The sequence below is a fragment of the Myotis nattereri genome, assembly GCF_964212035.1.
Source record: "Myotis nattereri genome assembly, chromosome: 7".
Taxonomy (NCBI): Eukaryota; Metazoa; Chordata; class Mammalia; order Chiroptera; family Vespertilionidae; genus Myotis; species Myotis nattereri.
The window spans coordinates 82,702,856-82,728,469 of record NC_138082.1 but is presented as its reverse complement, the minus strand read 5'-3'; positions in this window follow the sequence as shown (position 1 = coordinate 82,728,469).

The following is a 25,614-nucleotide window of genomic DNA, read 5'->3' as shown; positions in this document are numbered from 1 at the left end:
AAAAAAACGCTCCTATAATTGCTTCTGTGAATGAAAATTTTAAAAAATAATACTCTTCAAAGAGGTTTTTATTTTATGTGTTTTCATGTGTGCACATGCATACCCATAGCATACCTGCAAACCCTTGCAGGTATGTGTTTTTTGGCTTGAAAATCCTTGATCTTTCTGCTTTGTTTAAGCTTAATACAGTTGTGAATGGCCTTACATGACAGTGTTTGCAAACCATGGCTCTGAGGATTTTTTCATTTCATACATCATTTACAACTGGCCTAAGTGATCCCATATATTTTGCACCTATATTCTTTCATCACAGAAAGTTAAGGTAAAAAGTATATTTGTCTATAAAAAAATCCAGACCAATCTTGCATTGCCTCTTTCTTTCCATTTCACCCCATCAAACTGTTAGCTAACCGGAAAGAAAAAGCCTGAGGCTGCCCCAAGTTACAACACAAACGTAAGATTTCAGCACTGCCACTTGTTTATATGATGGAATTCATCTTTCTCCTGAATTCTTATTTGCTGCCTAAAAACTAAAGCTGGGAGAAAAAAATGGGAGAGAAATATCAGACTTTTTTCCCAGGCACAAACTCTTGTGTCCACTGTCTCAGAGTCTAATATAAGTTCTTTGCCAAATCAACAACCTAGAACTGCCACAACCACAGGATCTAACTTTCCTTGTAGGACTGAAAAGATTTCAGTCCAAAAACAAGTTTTAGGAATGGTGTGGAGCGGATGCTTATCTGCAATGAGAAGCTTGGGGCTTCCTGACTCACTAAGACAGCCCGTTAGTTAACCTGTTGATCTATGTGCACAATGAAAAGTCAAAACATTTGGCTCCTGATGGGACATGGATGGTGTGTTTAAGAAAAGGCATGATAAGTCTACAGGCTGTTCAAAGGTTAGAGAGGCTGGTAAAGCTTATTGAAAATGGCACAATTTATAGAAATTTTTTCTCCACCTTCATACACTCAAGAAACACAAACTTGTGCTTTCAACCCAAGTCTTCAATGCACCCTAGAAGTATCTGCCTCACCTCCAACACTGAGAATCATTGTTTCTTTTGGGAATCCCCACCAAATGACAAGATTTTGTTGTTAATTTTACTATCATTCATATTATTACATGTGTACTTACCTCTTTTTTTTACTTTCTAAACTTCTATATTTCATATTTTATAGGTAGATAATAATAATAGTTAACATTTACATAAAACTCACTATTAGCAGGCATAGTAATATGTAAGATTTGTTTATTTAATCCTCAGAAAAACTCTAGAAGTGGGTACTTATAGGAACTCCATTTATCAAAGAGAAGACTGCGACTCAAAGATGTTATGTGATTGGCTCAAATTCAGTGACTTAAAAGTAGCAAAGCCGGGATTAGAACTCAGGGAGATTATCCCCAGAGTTTATGGTTCTATGTATCATACTATGTTGCTTATTATAAAATTATACATATTTCCTTCCAATAAAGTCTGGTAATTTCAATTTCCTTTCAAGGTCCTCTAACCCTCATAGCTACACACACACACACACACACACACACACACAACTTTCACATTTCTTTTTCCAACCCACATGAATCTTCCTTTTCATACTATGATTGCTTCACCTGCTGTTTTTGTTAATGAACATATTGGAATTCAATTGTTTATATGCTTGTCTTCTGTACTCCAAATTGTGAGCTCTTTTTAGGTCAAGGAAAGTATTTTATTTTTATTACCAGTATCTAGCTGAGAGACTCAAATAAAATAGGTCCTCAACCACTGTTTGTGGAATGAATAAAGCCTATTTTCCACATTTGACATTAGACATATTTCTTACACATAGTCACACACTAAGAGCAGAATCTACTATGAATCAAACCTTGACTTCAGGCAGTCAACAACAAAAATAGTAGAGTAAAAACTTCTGGAAACTCTCTCTTCAATAAAAGCAAAGAGAAAACTGGATAAACTGTCAAAGTCAAGTTTACAGAATTCTGGAAATTAACCAGAGGCTTCAAAAGAATATCTCAGGGGAAAGCAATAAAGCAAGCATTTATTCAAGAAAATTGGCTGAGGCATGCTTTAAAAAAAGTGTTCTTCATAGCATCATAACTTCTCTTGTCTCTCCCGTACCCATGATAACCCTGATAACTAACAGCTCATAATACAGTAAAAACAAGGAGCCTAGAAGCCACTGAGCAGGATAGGGGAGAGCAGGGTTGCAATTCTTTCAAAGCTTCATTCCAAGAGAACTGCCTTATTAGACTCATCCGGTACTTCCCTGGAAGTTGCTACTCACCAGGCTCTTTTTTATTTGACCTGTGTTTGACCTCAGTAAGTGTGAAAATATTTTCCCTAGGGCTGATTTTCAAAAAAAAAAAAAATTACAGTAATTGTTTATCTTTGTAATAGTCTGACACAGTGGTTAATAGAGCAAACAATATGCTAACCAAGAAAGCTTAAAAGGAAAAGCTGAACAATGAGATATTCATGAAGACTTTAAAACTCAAAGATGTTCCTGAAAATCTAAAAGACCACAAGCATGTGTAAAGCTCTGTGCATACCCAGGGCTATACACATGATGGAGAAAGTCCTAAAATCTTAACTCTGGCTGTCCTTGAGACTCTGTGCAAGCAGAACGCTGAGGCTAAGTAGAGTTTTAAGCTGCTGGTTTGAGTGTTGGAGATGTATCCCAACATACAAAGACAGGCCCTTAGAAAAGGTTAGGAAATGTATTATTCCAGGAAATAAAGAAAATCCCTGTCCAAGAATTAGCTGGTTAATAAGCTGAGTGGAAACTTCAGTGGCCACACACAACAAATAATACAAAGTTTGTAAACAATCAGTTCAGTAGAGTCACTAAAAAACAACAACAATAAACAGAAACAACAGATGCTGGGGAGAAGGGAGGATATGATTTCCAGAGTTTCCACTTTATGTTACTTAAATGTATACATTTTCTTTTCTTTTTTCTTTTTGTTAATCCTCACCTGAGGATATTTTTTTTTCCTATTGATATTTAGAGAATGGAAGGGAGAGAGAAAGAGAGATAAAGAGAAACATCCATGTGAAAGAGACACATTGATTAGTTGCCTCCTGCATGCACCCCAACCAGGGCAAACAAACCTACAACTAAGGTACATGCCCTTGACTGGAATTGAACCCAGGACCCTTCAATCCAAGGGCCAACACTCTATCTACTGAGCCAAACAGGTTAGGGCTTAAATGTATATTTTTCAATAAAAATTATAATACATGTAAAGAAACAAGAAAGTATGGCTTACATACAAGAAAAAAATTAACAACCAGTAGAAACAGGACTTAAAGAAACTAAGATGTTAGACTTACCAGGGAAAGACTCTCAATCAGCTATCTTAAGTATGTTTTTAAGAACTAAGGAATCTATATTTAAGTTAGTAAAATAAAGAAGAGAACAATATCTTATCAAGCAATGGTACCAATAAAGTGATAGAAAATATAAGTAATAACAGAAGAGAAATTCTAAATTTGAAATATCTGGAATGAAAATTTGCTAGAGAGAATAGAGAATAGATTGGTTCTGGCAGAAGAAACGATCACTGAACTGGAAAATAGATCAATTATTATTGTCCAGTCTGAGGAAAAGAAAAAAAAAAGGATGAATACAAATGAACAGAGCCTCAGACACAAGTGGGACAATATCAAGCATACCAACATACGCATAATGGAAATATCAGAAGAAGAGGAATGAGAGAATATGGTACGAACAATATATATTTTTTAATAATGGCTGAAACCTTACCACATTGATAAAAACCTTAATTTGCAACAGGCAAGAATATCTGTGAAATCTGAATAGGTAAACTCAAAGAGATCCATTCTAAAAACAACATAGTCAAACTATTTAAAGCCAAAGACAGAAACATTTTTGTTTCCTTTTGATTATATTTTCTGGGATGACACTGGTTAACAAATTATACAGGTTTCGGATGCACAATTCTATAATACATCATCTGCAAATTGTGTTGTGTGTTCACCACCCTAAATCAAATCTCTGTCCATTGCCATTTATTCCCCCTATACATTCCTCTACTTCCTCCCCTTTTGCCCCCAGGAATCACCATACTGTTGTACCCACGTGTTTTCTCTTACTTTTTTTTCCTTTTTACTCAAACCTTCCACACCCAGCCCCCCAACTCTGAGAGCTGGTAGCCTGTTCTCTGTGTTATATGAGTCTGCTTTTATTTTATTTATTAGTTTACTAGAGGCCTGGTGCACAAAATTCATGCACTGGGGGTATTCCTCAGCCCAGACTGCACCCTCTCAAATCTGGGACACCTCAGGAGATGTCCGACTGCCGGTTTAGGCCACGCTGCAGGATCAGAGCTAAACTGGCAGTTGGACATCCCTCTCACAATCCAGGACTGCTGGCTCCTAACCACTCACCTGCCTGACTGCCTGATTGCCCCTAGACGCTTCTCCCTGCCAGCCTGATCACCCTCTAACTGCTCCCCTGCCAGTCCAATTACCCCTAACTTCCCTCCCCTGCCAGCCCAATCACCCCCAACCCCCCTCCCCTACCAACTTGGTCATCCCCAACTGCCCTTCCGTGCCGACCTGATCTTGCCCCCAACTGCTCTCTCCTGCCAGCCATCTTGTGGTGGCCATTTGTGACTGCCATCTTGTGACAACATGGGGGCAGCCATCTTGTGATGACATGGGGGTGGCCATCTTGTGATGACATGAGGGTGTGAGGGACACCTAGGCTTTTATTAGTATAGACTAGAGGCCCAATGCACGAAATTCATGCAAGGGGCTGAGCCCTTGTAGCCACAGCGGCTTGCCTTGGCCCTTGCTTCATCCTGAAGGATGTCCAAAAGGTCATTTGGCTATCTGGAATAATTAGCATATTACACTTTTATTATTATAGAGTTTGTTGATTAGATTCCACATATAAGTGAAATTATATGGTGCTTGTCTTTCTCTAACTGGCTTATTTCACAGCCTAATGTTCTACAGGTCCATCCATGCTGTTGCAAAGGGTAAAATTTCTTTCTTTTTTACAGTCAAGTAGTATTCTATTGTCTAAATGTACCAGTAGTTTTTTATCCACTCATCTACTGATGGACATGTGGACTGCTTCCAAATCTTGGCTTTGTTAAATAATGCTGCAATGAACACAGTGGTGCATATATTCTTTCAAATTAGGATTTTAGGTTTCTTTAAATAAATTTTCTGAAGTGGGTCATAGGCAGTTTCATTTTTAATTATTTGGGGTAACTCTATACTGCTTTCCACAGTGGCTACACCAATCTGCAGTCCTACCAACTGTGCACAAGTTTCCCTTTTCTCCACATGCTCACCAACTCTTGATGTTTGTTGATTTATTGATAATAGCCATTAGGACAGGTCTGAGGTGATGCCTCATTGTGGTTTTAATTTACATTTATATGAGGATTAATGACATTGAGCATATTTTCATAAGTCGATTGGCCATCTGTATGTCTTCTTTGAAGAAGTGTCTATTCAAGTCCTTTGCCCATCATTTAATTAGATTGTTTGTATTTTTGGTGTTGAGTTTTATAAGTTTTGGGGTGTTTTTTTTTATCAATTTTGGATATTAAGTCCTTATCAGATGTATCAAGGAATATGTTCTCACATTTACTGGGTTGCCTTTTCATTTTTGTCCATGGTTTCATTTGCTGTGAAATAGTCCAATTTGTTTATTTTTTAATTTGTTTCCTTTGCCCTAGGACAGTGATGGTGAACCTATGACACGTGTGTCAGAGGTGACATGCAAACTCATTTTTTTGGTTGATTTTTCTTTCTTAAATGGCATCTAAATATATAAAATAAATATCAAAAATATAAATCTTTGTTTTACTATGGTTGCAAGTATCAAAAAATATCTATATGTGACAGGGCACCAGAGTTAAGTTAAGGTTTTTCAAAATCTGACACGCCGAGCTCAAAAGGTTCGCCATCACTGCCCTAGGAGATAGATCAGAAAAAAATGTTGCTACTAGGAATGTCAGAGATTTAACTGCCTATGTTTTCCTCTAGGATTTTTTATGGTCAAATCTTACAGTTAAGGTTTTAATTTATTTTGAGTTTACTCTTATGTATGGTAGAAGAAGGTGGTCTAGTTTCCTTTCTTTGCACCTATTTGTCCAATATTTCCATCACTATATATTGAATGGACAAACTTTATGAGCTTGCATGTTTTTGCCTCTTTTGTCAAATATTAATTGACTAGAGGCCCGGTGCACAAAAATTTGTGCACTCGGGGGAGAGGGGGGCCCTCAGCCCGACCTGTGCTCTCTCGCAGTCTGGGGCCCCTCAAGAGACAACGACCTGCTGGCTTAGGCCCACTCCTGGGTGGCAGAGGGCAGGCCCAATCCCTAGGTGCAGCCCCTGGTCGGGCTCAGATCAGGGCGGACTGGGGAATTGGGGCGCTGCTCCCTGTCATGCACAGAGCAGGGCGGATCGGGAGGTTGCAATGCCACCCTCAGTCACGCTCAGGGTAGGGTCGATTGGGGGGTTGGGGCACTGCCCCCTGTCACACTCAAGGCAGGGTCAATGGGGAGGTGGCGGTGCCACCTCCTGTCACGCACAGAGCAGGGCCAATCGGGGTTGGGGAGCTCCCCCCTGTCACACACAGAGCAGGGCCCTTCAGGGGGGTTGGGGCTCCGTACCCTGTCACACACAGAGCAGGGCCGATCAGGGGGTTGAGGCTCTCCCCCTGTCATTCACAGAGTAGGGCCGATAGGGGCGTTGGGGCGCCACACCCTGTCACACACAGAGCCGCAGGGAAATCAGGGGGTTGAGGAGCTCACCCCTATCAGGCACAGAGCAGGGCTGATCAGGGGGTTTGGGCGCTGTCCCCTGTCACACTGACCCGGTGACGGGAGGCCTCGCGTCTCTGCTAATCTTGGTGCTGGGAGGCATATTACCCTTTTACTATATAGTATAGAGGCCTGGTGCACGGTTGGGGGCCAGCTGGTTTGCCCTGAAGGGTGTCCTGGATCAGGGTGGGGGTCCTGCTTGGGTGCCTGGCCAGCCTGGGTGAGGGGCTGATGGCTGTTTGCAGCTGGTCACACACCCCTCAGGGTGGGGGTCCTCACTGGGGTGCCAGGCCAGTCTGTGTGAAGGGCTGAGGGCTGTTTTCAGGCTGGCGGGTGACTGAAGGTCCCAACTGCTCCTTTTTTTCTTTTTTTTTCTTTTATTCTGGGCCAGCTTTAGTTCTGAGGCTTGGCTCCAGCTCTGAGGCCTCTGCTGCTGAAAGCAGGTATCTGGTTTGTTTGGCTTCTATAATTGAAACACTGTTTCAACTCCAGCTCTGAGATCCGGGCTGGCTGAAAGCAGGTTTCTGGGGTTTTGTTTAGCTTCTATATTTGTAACAATGTTTCAAACTGCAAGCTCAGAGGCTGGCAGCGGCCAGCGGGGAACTTTGGCTTCCTCCGTCCCTGAAGCAAGCAAGCCTCATGTTCGCTTCAAGATTCCTGGCTGCCGGCAGCCATCTTGGCTGGCAGTTAATTTGCATATCGCCCTGATTAGTCAATGGGAAGGGTAGCGGAGGCATGGCTACTTACCATGTTTCTCTTTTATTAGATAGGATTATAATGGCATGGGTTTATTTGAATTATTTCCATTCTATTTCATTGATCTACGTGTCTTTTTTTCTACCCGTACCATGCTGTTTTGATTATTATGTCTTTATAGTATAGTTTGATATCAGGTAGCATTATTCCCCCAACTTTATTCTTGTTTTTCAAGATCACTGTTGTTATTTGGGATATTTTGTGTCTCCATATACATTTTTTGAATATTTTTTTTTCTGTTCTGTGAAATATGCCATTGGTATCTTGATAGGAATTGCATGAATCTGTAGATTGCTTTGGATAGTATGGGCATTTTAATAATGCTAATTCTTTCTATCCAAGAACATGGTATATACTTTCATTATTTGTAGCTTCTTCAGTTTTTTTTTCAGTGTGTTATAATTTTCAGATTACAGGTGTTTTATATCCTTGATTATATTTATTCTAGGTATTTTATTATTTTGGAAACAATTGTCAATGGGATTGTTTCCTTAGTTTCCCTTTCTGATAGTTCATTATTGGTATATAAAAACGCAACTGATTTCTGGATATTTATTTTGTAGCCTGTTATTTTACTGAATTCAGTGATTAGTTATAGCACTTTTTGTGGAATCTTTAGGGTTCTGTATATACAATATCATGTTATCTGCAAATATTAATAATTTTAATTCCCCCTTTCTCATTTGAATGCCTTATATTTCTTCTTCTTTGTCTGATTTATGTGGCTAGGATTTCCAGTACTATATTAAACAAGAGCAATGAATGTGGACATCCCTGTCTTGTTCCTGATCTTAAGGGAAATCTTGTAGCTTTCTTTCCATTGAGTATAATGTTGGCTGTGGGTTTTTCATATACTGCTTTTATTACTCTAAGGTATATTCTCTCTATTGCCACTTTGCTGAGAATTTTTATTATAAATGGGCATTGAATTTTTAAATGCTTTTTCTGAATTTATGGATATTATCATGTGGTTTTTATCCTTTACTTTGTTCATGTGGTGTACCAAGTTTATTAACTTGTGGATATTGTACCAACCTCACATCCGTGGAATAAATCCCATTTGATTATGGTGTATGATATTTTTAATGTATTGTTGAATTGGTTTGAAAATATTTTGTTGAGGGTTTTAGCATTTCTATTCATCAAGAATATGGCCAATAATTTTCTTTCTAGAAAGTGGTTTTATTTGGTTTTGGAATTAGGATAATGCTTATAGCATAAAATGAGCTTGGGAGTCTTCCATTCTGTTGAATTTTTTAAAACAGTTTGAGAAGGATAGGTATTATTCTTTGAATGTTTGGTATAATTCAACTGTGAAGCTATTGCATCCAGCAAATTTGTTTTTTGGGAGGTTTTTTGTTGTTGTTGTTGTTTTGTTTTGTTTACAGCTTTAATTGCACTAGTTGTAAACTATTCAGATTCCCTGGTTATTCCTGATTCCCTTTTGGAAGATTGCATGTTTCCATAAATTTACCCACTGTTCAGATTGTCCAATTTGTTGCCATATGCTTGTTTATAGTATTTTTTTTTTTACTATCCTTTGTGTTTCTGTGGTTTCAGTTTTCAATGGTCATTTCATTTCTGATTTTATTTATTTGGGTTCTCAATATTTTTTCTTGATGAGTCTGGTTATAGGTTTGTCAATCTTGTTTATATTTTCAAAGAACTAGCTTTTGTTTTCATTGATCTTTAATATTTTTTAAGACTGAATTTTGTTCATTTCTGCTGTGCTCTTTATTATTTTCTCCTGTCTACTTACTTTTGGATTTGTTGTTCTTTTTCAAGTTCTTGTATGTGTAAAGTCAGATTGTTATTTGAGAATTTTCTTGCTTCTTGAGGTAGGCCTGTAATTCTTATACATTTCCCTCTTAGGGCTGTTTTCCCTGTGTCTCATAGACATTGAGTTGTGTTCTCATTTTCATATGTTTCAAGGTATCTTTTGATTTCTTCCTTGATATCATTGATAACCTATTCATTATTTAGTAACATGTTATTTAGCCTCCATGTCTTTATGTGTTTTTCAATTATCTTCTTGTTAATGAGTTCTAGTTTCATACCATTTTGGTCAGAGAAGATGCTTGACATGATTTCAATCTTCTTAAATTTACTGAGACTTGTTTTTTGTTCTAATATGTGGTCTATCTTAGAAAGTTTCCTATGTGCACTTGAAAAGAATGCTTTGGGATGAAATGCTCCAAAGATATCAATTAAATCCATCTGATCTAGTGTACCATTTAAGACTTCCCACTTCTCATTGATTTTTCTGTCTGGACGTTCTATCTATTGATGTCATTTGGGTATTGAAATCTTCTACTATGACTAAATTACTGCCTGTCTCTCCCCTTAGTCCATCAAGACTTACTTTACATATGTAGGAGCTCCTATGTTGGATGCATAGATGTATACATGGGTTATATCCTCTTAATGGATTGTTCTCTTTCCCAGTAAGTGTTCTTCCTTGTCTCTCACTAAAGATTTATTTTAAAGTCTATTTTATCAGTTATAAGTGTTGCTATCCCAACTGGGGTTTTTTATTTATTTTCATTTTCATTAAATATTTTTTTCCATCCATTTACGTTTAGTTTGTGTGTATCTTTTTTTCATAGATGGGTCTCTTATAGATAGCATATACATGGGTCTATATTCATTCAGCTAACATATATTTTTTGATTGGAGCATTTAAGCCATTTACATTTAAAGTGTTTATTGATAAGTATGTATTTATTGCCATTTTAATCTTTAACTATGTTTCTGTCCTTCAAGCAAGCTCCTTAACATTTCTTGTAATATTGGTTTGGTGCTAACATACTCCTTTAACTTTTTCTTATATTGGAAACTCTTTATTTCTCCTTCAATTTTAAATGATATCCTTGCTGGGTAAAGTAGTCTTGGCTGCAGTTCCTTACTTTTCATCACTTTGAATATTTCCTGTTAATCACTTCTCTACTGAAAAATTTCTGTTGAGAAATCAGCTAACAGTCTTAATGGGAGCTTTTTTGTAGGTAACCAATTCCCTTTCTCTTGTGGCTTTTAAGATTCTCTCTTTGTCTTTAATCTTTGCCATTTCAATTACTATGTGGCTTGAGGTGAGACTCTTTGGCTTCATCTTGTTTGGGACCTTCTGTGATTCCTATACGTGTGGGTTTTTTACGTACAACAGATTAGAGAAGTTTTCAGTCATTATTTCATGTAAACGTTCTCTATCCCTTGTTTTCTCTCTTCTCCTTCTGGTTACCTCTATGATATGGGTATTGTTATGCTTCATGTTGTCTCCAAAATGCCTTAAACTAGTCTCAGGTTTTTAAATTATTTTTCCTTTTTGCTGCTCAGATTATGTTTTTTCCTGGCTGGTTTTCCAAATTACTGATTTGATCCTCTGCTTAACCCAACCTATTGTGTGTGTTTTTTTCTTCCAGGGCATTCTTTATTCTTCATTTATGACTTTTTATGCATTCTTTCATGTTATTGAGCATCCTTTGAAGTCTATATCTGATGAATTACTTGCTTTCTTTTTAATTTTCTAAAAATGGTGTCTGTGGTATGGGGGAGTGACTCAGCACAGGTGTCCTGGTGGCTGGCCCTTCAGCTCTATCCCCAGAGCCACAATCCCAAGACTCTCCTCACACCACTGTAGTTTGCTCTCCCCTCCCTTTGCAAAAGACCAGGGTGAGTGGTTGTGAACAAAATCTTGTGCATTGGCCCTTTAAGAGGGTGCTCATGTCTCTATCCATCTCTCCCGGATATATAAAAATGCTACTACTTTTCACAGCCATATGTGATGTGAGTATCTCTTCCCAGCTCTAGTGCACTGGGTTGTGAAACCTGATTTGGCTCCACTTATTAGTGGGAACCCCCTATAGCTGAGATATATTCTGGAACCTCAGCTGCTGCCCACAGGGGTGGGTCAACCCTTTTCACACCTCTGCTCTTCATACTAGCCTCAATGTCACTTCTTCTGTAATTGTTATTCATAATACTTCTTTTCAGCTAGTCTTCAGTTGGTTACTCAGGGTGATTTTTTAAATAATTTAGTTGTAATCCCAGTTTATTTCCTGGGAGGATGTCAGTGTAGCTTCTACCTACTCCGCCCCAATCTTGGATCTGCAAAGACAGATTTTTTTTTAAAGCAGTAAGAGAGAATCATGTATTAGAGATACTCAATACGATAAAGAGCTGATTTGTCAGCAGATATCTTGGGGGACAGGAGGCAGTGTGATGGAATATTCAAAGTTCTGAAAGGAAAAAAATGACAACTATTAATCCTATATCAGGTAGAACTGTCCTTCAAATAATTTTTAGTTGTAAACACCTATATTAAAAAATATTTATTTCAATTAATTACTAGCCTTCTGACTTAAGAAACTAGAATATCAAGGCTAAACTAAATTTAGAACAAATAGAATGAGAAAAATAATTTTGAAAAGGATGAAAATAAATGAAACAGAGAATAGAAAAATAATAGGGAAAAACAATAAAAGCAAAGGTTGTTTTCTTTAAAAGATCAACAAAATTGATAATCTTTTGGCCAGACAGACCAAGAAAAAAAGAGATAGCACTCTACTAAATTTAGAAATGAAAGAAGTGTCATAAATACCAACCTTATAAAATAAAAGGGATTGTGTATGAATACTATAATCTATTTGATCTCAACAAATTAAATAACAGATGTAATAGATAACCAGAAAGATACAAACTACCAAAAGTAGCTCAAGAAGAAATAGAAGAGTTGAATAGACCTATAACAAGACAAGTTAATAAATTAGTAATGAGAAATTACCCACAAAGTGAATTCCAGATCCATGTGATTCACTGTGAGTTTGAACAAATGTTTGGGAAGAACACCAAACCTCCTCAAAGTCTTCCAAAATATAGAAGAGGAGGAATACTTCCCAACTCATTTTATACGACTAGTTTTTTCCTGTTACCAAAACCAGACAAAAACATCAGAAAAAAGTATAAAACAGACATAAATTTAGAGGCTAAAATTCTCCACTAAATTCTAGCAAGTCAAATCCAGAAAAATGCAAGAACCATTATATCCCATGTTCATGTGTGCAAAATTGCTTCAACAAGTGACAATCAGCCAATAAAATATACCCTAGTATTAGATTATGGAATAAATAGTACATGAGCATTTCAACAGAAGCAGATAAAACATTTAATGAAATTGAATACCTTTTTATCATTTGAAATACTCCACTAATTAGGAATATCAGGAAACATACTCAACCTGATAAAGGTTGAAAAATCCACAACAAGCATCGTACTTAATACTGAAAGACCGAAAAACTTCTCCACAAGTTCAGGAATGATTCAAGGATGTCTACTGTCATAAAATTTATTCAACATTGAAGTTCTAGCTAAGGCAAATAAATAAATGGGAAGTATTCCTCCTCTTCTATATTTTGGAAGACTTTGAGGAGGTTTGGTGTTCTTCCCAAACATTTGTTCAAACTCACAGTGAATCACATGGATCTGGAATTTACTTTGTGGGTAATTTTTCATTACTAACTTATTAACTTGTCTTGTTATAGGCCTATTCAACTCTTCTATTTCTTCTTGAGCTACTTTTGGTAGTTTGTATCTTTCTGGTTATCTATTACATCTGTTATTTAATTTGTTGAGATCAAGGAAAATAAATAAATGGTATCCAAACTGAAAAGGAATAAACAAAGCTATTTTAATTTGCATATAAGGGGATAGTCTAAGGCAGGGGTCCTCAAACTACGGCCTGCCGAAAACATTTATCTGGCCCGCCCGGTGTTTTTGCCGCCGCTGCCTGTTGCTTAGCAGGCGACTCGTCCCGGCCCGCAGTGCACATGTGTTGAATGTGTGCCTCACTCTCCGACTCCCCTCCTTCTCTCTGTCTCTCGACTCTTCCTTTCAGTCTCCGGTGTGATCGGACGAGTCATGAGCTCGCCTGTGCAGAGCCTGCTGCTGCCTGAGGACTGAGGTAAGAACAAGTTAGGATTTATTTTTTTTTGCAGTTAGTAGGGCCTTCTTTTTGAAGTTAGGAGAGCCTTTATTTTAAGTTTTGTTTTTTTACTTCAAAATAAGATATGTGCAGTGTGCGTAGGAATTTGTTCATAGTTTTTTTTTAAACTACAGTCTGGCCCTCCAATGGTCTGAGGGACAGTGAACTGGCCCTGTTTAAAAAGTTTGAGGACCCCTGGTCTAAGGAATATACACACATACGCAATTAAAGGTAATACATGAGGCCCTAGCCAGTTTTGCTCAGTGGATAGAGTGTTGGCCTGTGGATCAAAGGATCCTGAGTTCAATTCTGGTCAGGGGTACGTACCTCAGTTGCAGGTTCCTCCCTGGCCTGCACACTGGTCAGGGCGTGTGCAGGAGGCAACCAATCGATGAGTTTCTCTCACATGGATATTTCCCTCTGTCTTTCCCTCCCTCTTCCACTCTCCCTAAAAATCAATGGAAAAATATCCTCGGGTTAGGATTTAAAAAAAAAAGGGGGGTAATAAATGAGTTCATAAAAGTGACATGATACACAACCAAATATAAAAATCAAATATATTTCTATATCCTGTCAATGAACTATACAAACATTAAATTCCAAAAATATTTCCATTTATAGTAGAATAAAAAGAAATAAAATACTTAAAATAGATTTAACAAAAGAACTGCATGGCATATACTAAGAACTATAAAATATGAAAATTTTCTGAAAAAAACTAAATAAATGGAAAGATATCCTATGTTCATGAGTTGGAAAAAAAAATATTGTTAGAAATAATATTAGAATTCTTAAAATTGAGGTCTAGCTTCAAATCAATCTCCTTTACAATTATTATGAAAATCTCAACTATCTTTATTTAGAAACTGAGCAGCCAATCCTAAAACTCATGCGGAATTCAAGGAATCTGGATAGTCATAACAATCTTGAATAAGAAGACCAAATTTTAGGATTCATACTTCTTGAATTAAAAACAATAAAAAGGTACAATAATTAAGACTGCATGGTAATGGCACAAGACGAGATATATAAATCAATAAAATAGAATTTAGAGTCCAGAAATAAATACACATATTATGGTCAATTGATATTTAACAAAAGTGCTAAGATAACTTATTGGGGAAAATATAGTCTTTTCAACCAATAGTGTAGGGCAATTAGATACCCTGATGGTAGAGGATAACATTGAACCTCGTACTTCATACCATATATAGAATTTAACTCAAAATGAATGAAATTTTTAAGTGTAAGAGCTAATACTACAAAATTATTAGAAAAAAATCAATATAAACTCATGAGACATTGGATTAGTCAGTCAGTGGTTTGTTTAATACAATAACTAAAGCACAAGTAACTGAAGAAAAATACAACAAATTTGGCTTTTTATTAAAATTAAAAAATTTTGTGCTTCAAAGAACACTTTAAAAAGTGAAGAGAGCTGAAACCAGTTTGGCTCAGTGGATAGAGCGTCGGCCTGCGGACTGAGGGGTCCCAGGTTCTATTCTGGTCAAGGGCATGTACCTGGGCTGCGGGCACATCCCCAGTGGGAGATGTGCAGGAGGCGGCTGGTCGATGTTTCTCTCCCATCGATGTTTCTAACTATCTCTCTCCCTTCCTCTCTGTAAAAAATCAATAAAATATATTAAATAAATAAATAAATAAATAAATAAATAAATAAATAAATAATAAAAAATAAAAATAAAAAGTGAGGAGAAAGTCCTGAGAAAGGAAAAAATAATATACTTGAAAATCATTAAAAAATGGTCTAGTGCCCAGAATATGTAACGAACTCTTAAAACTCAACAAAAATTAGCCAATAACCCAATTGAATGTAATCAGCACAATGAAGATGGGTAAAGATTATTTCAGATCTGTCTCTCATAATGGCATTTGTGACTAGGCTGTGACTTATATCTGGTGAATTGTCCAAAAACATATTTCTCCTTAGACATGGAACAGTTTTACTCAAAATTGGAACACCCCAACACACTTCAGTTTCTCAAAGTGAGCCTCAGGTATAGCTTCTTTTGAGAACCACAATGATTCATTTCATTCACATTAAACTTAATTGTCTCTTTATTCAGAAATAATTTAAATGGTCTCTTTGGACTTAGATGCTAATGTTGAAGTATTTAAATCGGAAAATCTTGCATGGATCACTTTGGAAATTTTGATCTGATATCTTTTTAGGTCCTTTTCTATAGATAAACTCTTGACTCCTTTGGATTCTTATTGATTTTATCCCTAAGTCAGAGACGCTGCCACTTTGGAATGACCTTAATCTGAAATATGCTTCTGGGAAAGTTATTCACATTGCCTGCCTTCTTTCTTCCTGAGTCTTTGTCAGTGTGGCCTCCGTGGTTTCATCCAGGGGGTGAGGAGAAGGGTGTAGATGTAGATGAAGTCATCCTGTGACCTGGGGGCATCTTCTTCTAGTGCACTCAGAGGACCTACCAGCTTCACGGGTTGGCCAGAAGAGATGGTGAGACACCCAGGTGATAGGTCTCTGAAACACAGGGAAAGAGAAGGGAGCCAGAGCTGGGCAAAGCAGACTTTTTTCTAGCAGATATAGACCCAACAGAGAGGGCTAGTCTTCTGAAGGCCCATCAGTTGTCTGTAAAGCTTTCATTCAGAGTTTTCTTCCTTGACTGCTGCTAAGTTGAAATCACCATCACAGCTGCAACTTATCAAGGTGGGCAGTTCATTTACTCAAAATTTTAATCACAGAGCCTTATACCTATCTCTCTAACAAACAGTATTAAGAGCTTAAGTATAAGTAACTAAGGGTTTAAAAGAGCAAGACACAATATAACTGTATACAATAGTATACCCTTATCTGCAGTTATGCTTTCTACAGCTTCAGTTACCAGCCAGCACTCAGCTGTGGTCTGAAAATATTAAATGGAAAATTACAGAAATAATAATACATAAGTTTTAAATTGTGTGTCATTCTGAGTGGTGTGATGAAATTTCACACCATCCTGTTCCATCTCACACTGGGAAAGAGTCCTTCTTTTGTCCAGCATATCCAGGCTGTATACACTACCCACCCATTAGTCGCTTAGTAGATGTCCTGGTTATCAGATTGCTTGTTGTAGGATTGCAGTGATTATGTTCAAGTAACCTTCATAATGGCCTAATGTCACATCACAATGCCTACATCATTCACTTTACTTCATCTCATCATTCACCTCACATCATCACAAGAAGAAGGGTGAGTACAATATTTTGAGAGTCTATTATCATTATCCTATCTAATAAAGAGGGGATATGCAAATTGACCACCACTCCATAACAAGATGGCTGTGCCCACAGCAGAGGCACGGATCCCATAACACAAAATGACTGCACCCACAATGGAGGCCGAGTTCCCATAACGAGCCTTAACGAGCAATCAGCAAGGACCTGAGGCTGTGCCCCCTGCCTGGTGGGGCTTGACAGGGGACCTCAGGCCACACCCCCTGCCCAGCAAGGCTTGACAAGGGACCTCAGGCTATGGCCCCCACCCCGGCACCGGGCCAGGGGACCTGAGGCTGCACCCCCCACCCCGGTGCCTGGCTGGGGACCTGAGGCCGTGCCCCCCCATCCAGTAGGGCTTGACAGGTGTGGGGCCAGCCAGGTCTGGATCGAGCCCAATGGGGGTGGGGCCGTCTGGGTCTGGGTCTCACACGATTTCAAGGTGGGGACTTGACTCTGGTTCCCATGGCGGGCTCCAGACTCTGACAGGAGAAAGATTTTCATGTACATTTTACTAATTTTCTTTCATCTCTGACACTTCTATTGTAGAGAAAGGGAAAATGGGAATATTAAAATATTTCCTCTAATTAATTCCCTTTTAATGTGCACAAATTTCCTGCACCAGGTCACTAGTATTATTATAATTGCTCTATTTTATTATGAGTCATTGTTGTTAATTGCTTATTGTTCCTAATTTATGAATTAAATGTTATCATAGGTATGTATATATGTGTGTTTGTATAGGAAGAAAACATAGTATTCGTAGGGCTCTATACCAACTGCTGTTTCAAGGTGTCTTAAATAGTATCCTCTGTGGATAAGGGGGGCTATGTACACACTCATGAAGGCCAGCAGGCTGAACATTTGAGTGTAGATACAGTTTTGGGTTCATGATTAGACCATGTTTTATGGGGGCGGGGGGAGCATAATGATTATTTCTCAAGGAATTGTATCCTTCTTCAAAACTTGGCCTAAAGTTACTAAAACAAATGTATATCTTGCTATACAAGAAGAACAAAATACAAAATCAAAATTCTAAAGGCAAAGGCATGATGTTGGCCAAAGAAGTCTGCCTTGTGAAAATGGTGATTGAGGCCAATTCTGTTCACATAAATTGCCTCTCTCCCCTTCTCACTATCCCTCCCTTTGTTTCTCCCTCTATCTTGCTGATTTGCCCCACATAAACTGTGTGATTATATGATTATGGGCAACTCTCTCAACCTTTTGCATTTCCCCATTTGTAAAAATGGTGGAATTTAACCATAGGACTTTTTAAGCTCTTTTCAGTTCTAAAATACACTTATATACTATAATTAGGGATTGGCCCATTTTTCCAATAACCCAAATCTGAATAGAGAAAAGCTAAAGAATTAAAAGACTAATAACAGTCTGATTGTGTTCAGTTTAATTCTAGAAGTTCTCATATTAGATACTAGAGGCCCAGTACATGAAAATCATGCATGGGAAGAGAGGGGTCCCCTAGCCCAGCCTGGACCTTCTACAATCCGGGACCTCTTGGGGGATGTCCGATTGCCGGTTTAGGCAGGGATCAGGTCTAAATGAGAGTCAGACATCCCTCTCACAATCCTGGACTGCTGGCTCCTAATCGTTCACCTGCCTGCCTGCCCAGTCACCCCTAACTGCCCCCCCCACCAGCCTGATTGCCCTTCATTGCCTCTGCATGCTGGCCTGGTCGCCCCCAACTGCCCCCCTGCTGGCCTGGTCACCCCTCACGGCCCCCACACTGGCCTGGTCACCCCATGCAGCCTGCTGTTTAGTCATTTGGTCACCCCTCACTAACCCCCCTGCTGGCCAGGTCATAGGCAGCCATCTTGTGAGAGCATGAGGGTTAATTTGCATATTTCCTCTTTATTATATAGGAGGATTATAAGATTTCAACTATTTTAATAAAAATAGAGAGAAAAGGTTGAGGAATTCATCTCTATATTTTGCAGTATGTTTTATTTGAAATAGTTTTAATGACCTCTTATATTTTTTCATACCAAATGATAGGCCCTAAACAAAACCCAAAATTGAAAAGTTATTTCACACACACCACCCACACCCCTAAAAAGGGACATAGTTTTTCAGAGATTTCCTCTGGAAGCAGATTTTCATGAGAAATTTACTATTCATCTTGACTTAAGCAAAACAAAACCCACATCATTAATTATTGTCAAGCACTTATTGTAAAATATTGCAAAGTAAAATATAAGAAGTACAATGGGTTTTAAGACACCCTAGCCTTGAAAGTGCCTAAGATCCATCGGAGAAAGAGAATATACGTTCATGAAAAACAGCAAACAATACATCGACTGAGGAGAGATAATAGCCCCATACAAGCACATAGAAACAAGACACACAAAGATGGGGGGTGGGGCACCCTGGATCCTGTTGTCCCTGGTGCAAAGCTTTCAGCAATTTCAGATTATTCTGCACCAGTTTGAAAAATCCCCAAGAAGAAATGTCTAACCTCCATTCTTCACCACCTTTGATGACAATGCTGACAATGAATCACATCTGTCCAGAGCTTCATAAGTCCATTGCTATAGCGTAATAAAAGTGGCAGAGTTTTACCTTGAGGCCCATGCTGTGACTGGCTGAGCCCAAGGATCAAGGCTAAAGCTGCCCTCCCAGCCCCAGCATCTGCCTTAATTACAGCTGGGGGCATGGCCAAAGCCTCTGATGGCCTCCTGGCAGGCAAACTCTTATCTCTGGAGGATTCAAATTAAAAAAAAAAAAAAGAAGGGGAAAAAGCTAAACTCTCAAATCTAAAAAGCTTGATTGCTGTCTGTCTAGGGAAAACAAAAAGAAGATAGGCAGGTGGAAAGCTTTTCTTTCTTTCTTTCTTTCTTTCTTTCTTTCTTTCTTTCTTTCTTTCTTTCTTTCTCTCTTTTTTTCTTTCTTTCTCTCTCTCTTTCTCTCTCTCTCTCTCTCTCTCTCTCTCTCTCTCTCTCTCTCTCTCTCTCTCTCTCCTCCCTCCCTTCCTCCTTCCTCCTTTCCTTCCTTCCTTCCTTCTCTCCTCTCCTCTTTATTTTCTTTCTCTCACCTATTTTTCTTTCTTCTCTCTCCCATCCATACTTTCTTAACTTAATTTAAAAATCTCTCAAAAATCCATGGGTAGAGAATAAAAGGCAGCATTTTTAAAAATTTTAGACAAACCAGTCTCTCTTAGGCCCCAAGCACCTCCCTCAACTTCTGATAAAGCCAGCAAAAAAAGAAAGGTTACAACCAACAAAAAAATAATAATATGTTGAGAGGTCAGCAGCCTATCAGGGAGGCACCGAGACATCAGGGACATTTTAAATGCATTCCTGAGTTCCAGGAGCTCCTTCCCTCACAGAAGCCCATAAAGCTCTTTGAATTCAATGGGAAAAGAAACTTCCATTTCAAAAATAAACTTTGAAGTGTTTTGAAGATGAAAGGAATCTTGCCTCTGAGCCTTTGCTGAAGCAGTGGGGAGGGACTAGTAGTATTTTGAAATATGCTTGGGAGAAACTTATTAGAATTTAAAAGAACTGTGCAAGGGTCCCCTATGGCTCTGTCCCCTTGAAAGTATGTGACCAGTTTTAAGAGCATAATGAAAGCTAAGGTTGATTCTGATGACTATTGATGTCTTATTTGATTATACTAAATGATTTTCCATTCAACTAAGAAGATAAAAATCAATTATTTCAGAAACTTATCTGTGAACTTTACTCACTCTCAGTCTGATTTGATATTAGAGGGACGAAGGGAGTGACATTACATGTAACATGACTATGGGGCATCTGACATATTATAATGTTCCTTTTGACAGTCCTTTGCTTTGTTGGTACCAAATGGAACAATACTAACTTACAAAATGACAAATAAAAAACTATGCTGTTTGTAATGAATGATTTTAGGAATCATTAAAAAAAAGAAACTTTATATAAGCTCCCATTAACTGGGCACTTACTATATATATTTAATATATATGTGTATGTCTATATATCAGTATATCTATCTATCTATATAAACCCTAATATGCAAATAGACAAAGGCAGAACAACCAAACAACCAGTTGCTATGATGTGCGCTGACCATCAGGGTGAATGCATGGAACATGGCAGGTGTTTGCATCAGGCGGGATGGTGGAGCAAGTGAGCGCCAGACCAATGTGGGGAGCAGGTTGCTGTCATCAGGGCGAGCCTCTGGTGGTTACTGAAAATTCTTTGTTCCCACGTGCTGTGGTCCCGTCGGGCACTGCACCTGCTGCCATTGCCAGCCCTGTTTTGCATCTGTTGCCTGCGCCAGAGCAGCCATACACACCCGCTGCTGGCTCCCAGCACTGGCCCTGATCACTAGGTGCAATTACTGAGTTCGAGCAGCGGCTGCTGGCCCTGATCACCTCTCAGAGTTTCTCCACCAACACCTTCTCCTCAGGGGTGATTGGGGCCAGCAGCCGCCTCTTGCACCCACAGCTGGCACCAGCCCTGCTCACACCCAGAGCCAGTACCTGGCACTGGTCCCAATTGCTCAGTGCCAACAACGAGTGTGAATAGGGCCGGCACCATCAGCACATGGGAGTGGTGGCAATGGGAGTGGGGCTACCGGTAGACAGGGGTCTGCAGCAGGAGGGGCTGGGCGGGGACGCAGAGGATGGGCCGAGATCTGCCCCTGTGCCCACCACAACCTAACGGCCCACAGTTTTTTTCAACGTGCACAAATTCATGCACTGGGCCCCTAGTTTATAATAATAAAAGCATAATATGCTAATTAGACTGGACAGCCTTCCAGACAACCTTCCAGATGAAGCTGGGGCTCTGAGGGAAGCCCAGGTCCTGGTTGCCAGAGGGAAGCCAGTGCCAGCAGCCAGGAAAAGGAAGGCCTACTCTTACACGAATTTTATGCATTGGGCCTCTAGTCTATATATATATATGCCTAAATGACCATCATAACAGAAACAACTGAATGGACAACCAAACAGGCTGCGTGGGGTGACCAGGCTGGCTGCAGGGGGTTAGTGAGGGCTGACCAAACGACTGAGCAGTGGGCTGTGTGGGGCGACCAGGCCAGCAAGGGTGTTAGTGAGGGCTGACCAAACATCTGAGCAGCGGGCTGTGTGGGGAACCAGGCCAGCAGGGGGGTTAGTGAGGGCCGATCAAATAACTGAGCAGCAGACTGCGTGGGTTGACCATGCTGGCAGGGGTGGCAGTGAAGGCTGACCAAATGACTGAACAGCAAGCTGCATGGGGTGACCAGGCTGGCAGGGGGAGCAGTAAAAGGTGACCAGGCCTGTGGGCAAGGCAGCTCAGGGTGACCAGGCTGGTGGGGGGGCAGTTGGGGGTAACCTGGACAGCAGTGGGTGGCAGTTAGGTGTCATCAGGCAGGCAGGTGAGCAGTTCGGAGCCAGCTGTCCCAGATTGTGAGAGAGATGTTCCCCGAGGGGTCCCGGATTGGAGAGGGTACAGGCTGGGCTAAGGGGATGCCCCCGTACACAAATTTTGTGCACCGGGCCTCTAGTCTATAATAATAAAGGTATAATATGCTAATTAGGCAGACAATCAAACGAACATCCTGACGTCTTTCCAGACTACCTTCTGGATGAAGCCGGGGCTGCAAGGGCTGAGGCAAGCTGCCGAGGCTGTGAGTGCTGAGCCCCGTGCACGAATTTCCTGCATCAGGCCTCTAATCTACACTAATAAAAGAAAAAGACGCTAATTGACTGTACCTTCGCTGCACCCAAGTCACACCCACCATCCAATCAGAGCGACTATATGCAAATTAACCCAACCAAGATGGTGGCCGGCAGTCACGGAGCTGGAGCAGCAGGAGGCTTAGTTGCCCTGGCGATAAAGGAAGCCAATCTTCCCGCCTGCCCTGGCCGGCTGTGGCCTCCGCAAAAGGCAACAAAGTTTCAATTATAGAAGATAAATAAACCCCAGATACCTGCTTCCAGCCAGCCTCCACTGGGAGCTTGGGTGGCTGGGGGCTGTGGCTAGCCTGCAAACAGCCATCAGCCCCTCACCCAGGATGGCCAGGCACCCCAGCAAGACCCTCTACCCTGAAGGGGGTGTGGCCAGACTGAAATGGCCCTCAGCCCCTCACCCAGGCTGGCCAGGCACCCCAGCGGGACCCCCCTCCCTGAAGGGAGTGGGGCCAGTCTGAAAACGGCCCTCAGCCCCTCACCCAGGCTGGCCAGGCACCCCAGCGGGACCCCCACTCATGTATCAGACCTCTATCCTATATAATAATATGCAAACTGACCCTAACAGCAGAAAAACTGGGAATCACTGGTCACTTTGACACACACTGACCACCAGGGGGCAGACGCTCAATGCAGGAGCTGCCAGTGGTCAGTGTGCTCCCACATGGTGAGCTCTGTTCAGCCATAAGCCAAGCTGACGCTGCCAGTACAGTGGTGGTGGTGGGAGCCTCTCCTGCCTCCTCAGCAGCCCTAAGGATGTCTGACTGCAGCTTAGGCCTGCTCCCCGCTGGCAAGTGGACATCCCTTGAGGGCTCCTAGGCTGCCAGAGAGATGTGTGACTGCCAGCTTAGGCCCAATCTCCCGAGGAGCGGGCCTAGGCCAGTAGGTGGTCATTCCTCGAGGGGTCCTAGGCTGCAAGAGGGCACAGGCTGGGCTGAGGGACCCTCCCAAGTGCACAAATTTTTGTGCACCGGGCCTCTAGTATATATATAAAAGCCTAATATGCTAATTTTCCCTCCAACTGTTCAACCATTCGACCAGTCGCCATGATGTGCACTGACCACCAGGGAACAGACACTCTGGCAGGTAGGTTAGCTTGCTGCTTGGGTCCAGCCAATAAGGACTGGGTGAGATAGGCTGAACACACCCTGCAGCCCTTCCACGGTCCCTCCCTGGTCCTGATTGTGCACTGGTGGGGTCCCTCGGCCTGGCCTGCACCCTTTCACAATCTGAAACCCCTCGGGAGATGTTGGAGAGCTAGTTTCAGCCTGATCCCTACAGGTCAGTAATCCTAGTACCAGGCCTCCAGTATATTCATATATATGTAAAAACATTTATACATATACACATATGTATTCCTTCCTCATACCAGTCTTGAAACGTGGATGTTATTAGCCCTATTACACAGATGAAGAAATTGAGACTCAGAAAAATTAAGCAATGCCCTTGTGTACATTCACCTGTAAGAATGTAACAAGCTTCCCAGAGAACTGCAACCCAGGATCCAGCCAGAACTCAGAAAACAGCAGAGTTCCAGGACTCTGAGCATCCATCATGGCCTATAGCATGAGTTCATTGTCAAAGGCTGCAGAGGACATGGGCCTGAGGACTAGAGAATATGGTGGAGAACATGGACTTCAGAGGTGTACGCAGTATAATTTGCAAATTCAGCAGGAGTCGCAGGAAACACAAGTGAGGAAACATCACAGCAGGTCACACACTGACCAAATAGGTAGAAGAACATGTTCTAGGAGGTGAGCAAAGATGGAAAGAACAACATGTAGACCAAAGGCATATTAGAATTCCCTCTGTCTGATATTAGGATTCATTATATTAATGTTCCTCCTACTCCGCCCCCCCCCCGCATTTTACTCATTATGTGATTGTTTTTATTACATACATATATGTCCATACATACAGGCAAGTGGAAGTGAAGAAATACTAACATTTATGGAATAATATTCTGTTTGTAAAATGATGTCATATGTGTAAATTAAGTGTGATACTTTACTTTTCCATGGTGAGACCAGTAGCCTCACTCCAGTAGTTAATCAAAGTCCCATGCTTGAGCCCTCACATGCCTTGATTGGCAAGGATTCACCCTGCCTTCTTCATCTAGATGGCTCCCATCCAATATGCTTAAGGACACTGTGCACCCATCAGTGTCTGGGATGTCCACAGGCTACTCATTCTCATTCCTAGTTCATCAATTTAAAAACAAGCTCAGGCTCTGCTTCATGGACTGAGGGGCTGGCTTTAACACAAAGAAAGTGCTCTTGTAAATACCATGGTTTCCAGAATTCATCTGCCATATTAGGGCATTATCTATAATTCATCCCTTTGAAGACCAAGGATCACTTTATCTCCTTGTCTATTCAGTACAAAAGCTCACTCTCTGGTATGATACACCAGAGACAGATCTACACGGTGGATAACAATGTAATGAACAACATAAACTGATGAACAAAAATAGAACCAGAAATATGGAAGCATCGAACAGACTGTCCCAGCCGTGGGCAAACTACGGCCCGTGGGCCAGATCCTGCCCGTTTGAAATGAATAAAAGTAAAAAAAAAAAAAGACCGTACCCTTTTATGTAATGATGTTTACTTTGAATTTATATTAGTTCACACAAACACTCCATCCATGCTTTTGTTCCGGCCCTCCGGTCCAGTTTAAGAACCCATTGTGGCCCTCGAGTCAAAAAGTTTGCCCACCCCTGGTGAGGGAAGGTGGGGGATGAGGAGGTAAGAGATCAACTAAAGAACTTGCATGCATGCATATGAGCATGACCAATGGACACAGACAGTAGAGGGGTGAGGGTATGTGCTGTGGGGGAGGGCGGCTGCAGAGAGGTCATGGCGGGATAAGGAGACTCATGTAATACTAAAAAAGATAGGCTCTGGATTCAATTTGTCTGGGTTCAAATGCTGACCATCCAGCTATTATGAGCTTTGTGTCTTTGAAGGAGTCATCTAACTGTCTGTGTGCCTCAATACTCTCATGTATGAAATGGATATAAAGATTTTAAAGCCTTTAGAACCATTTCTGGCACACAGAATTTTCCAACAAATGGTAGCTAATATTGCCGATATAACAATCTTTTTCTTTACTCATGGTAATTTCACCATTCCTCATCAGTGTTCATCAAGGGTTGTCTTAGTCC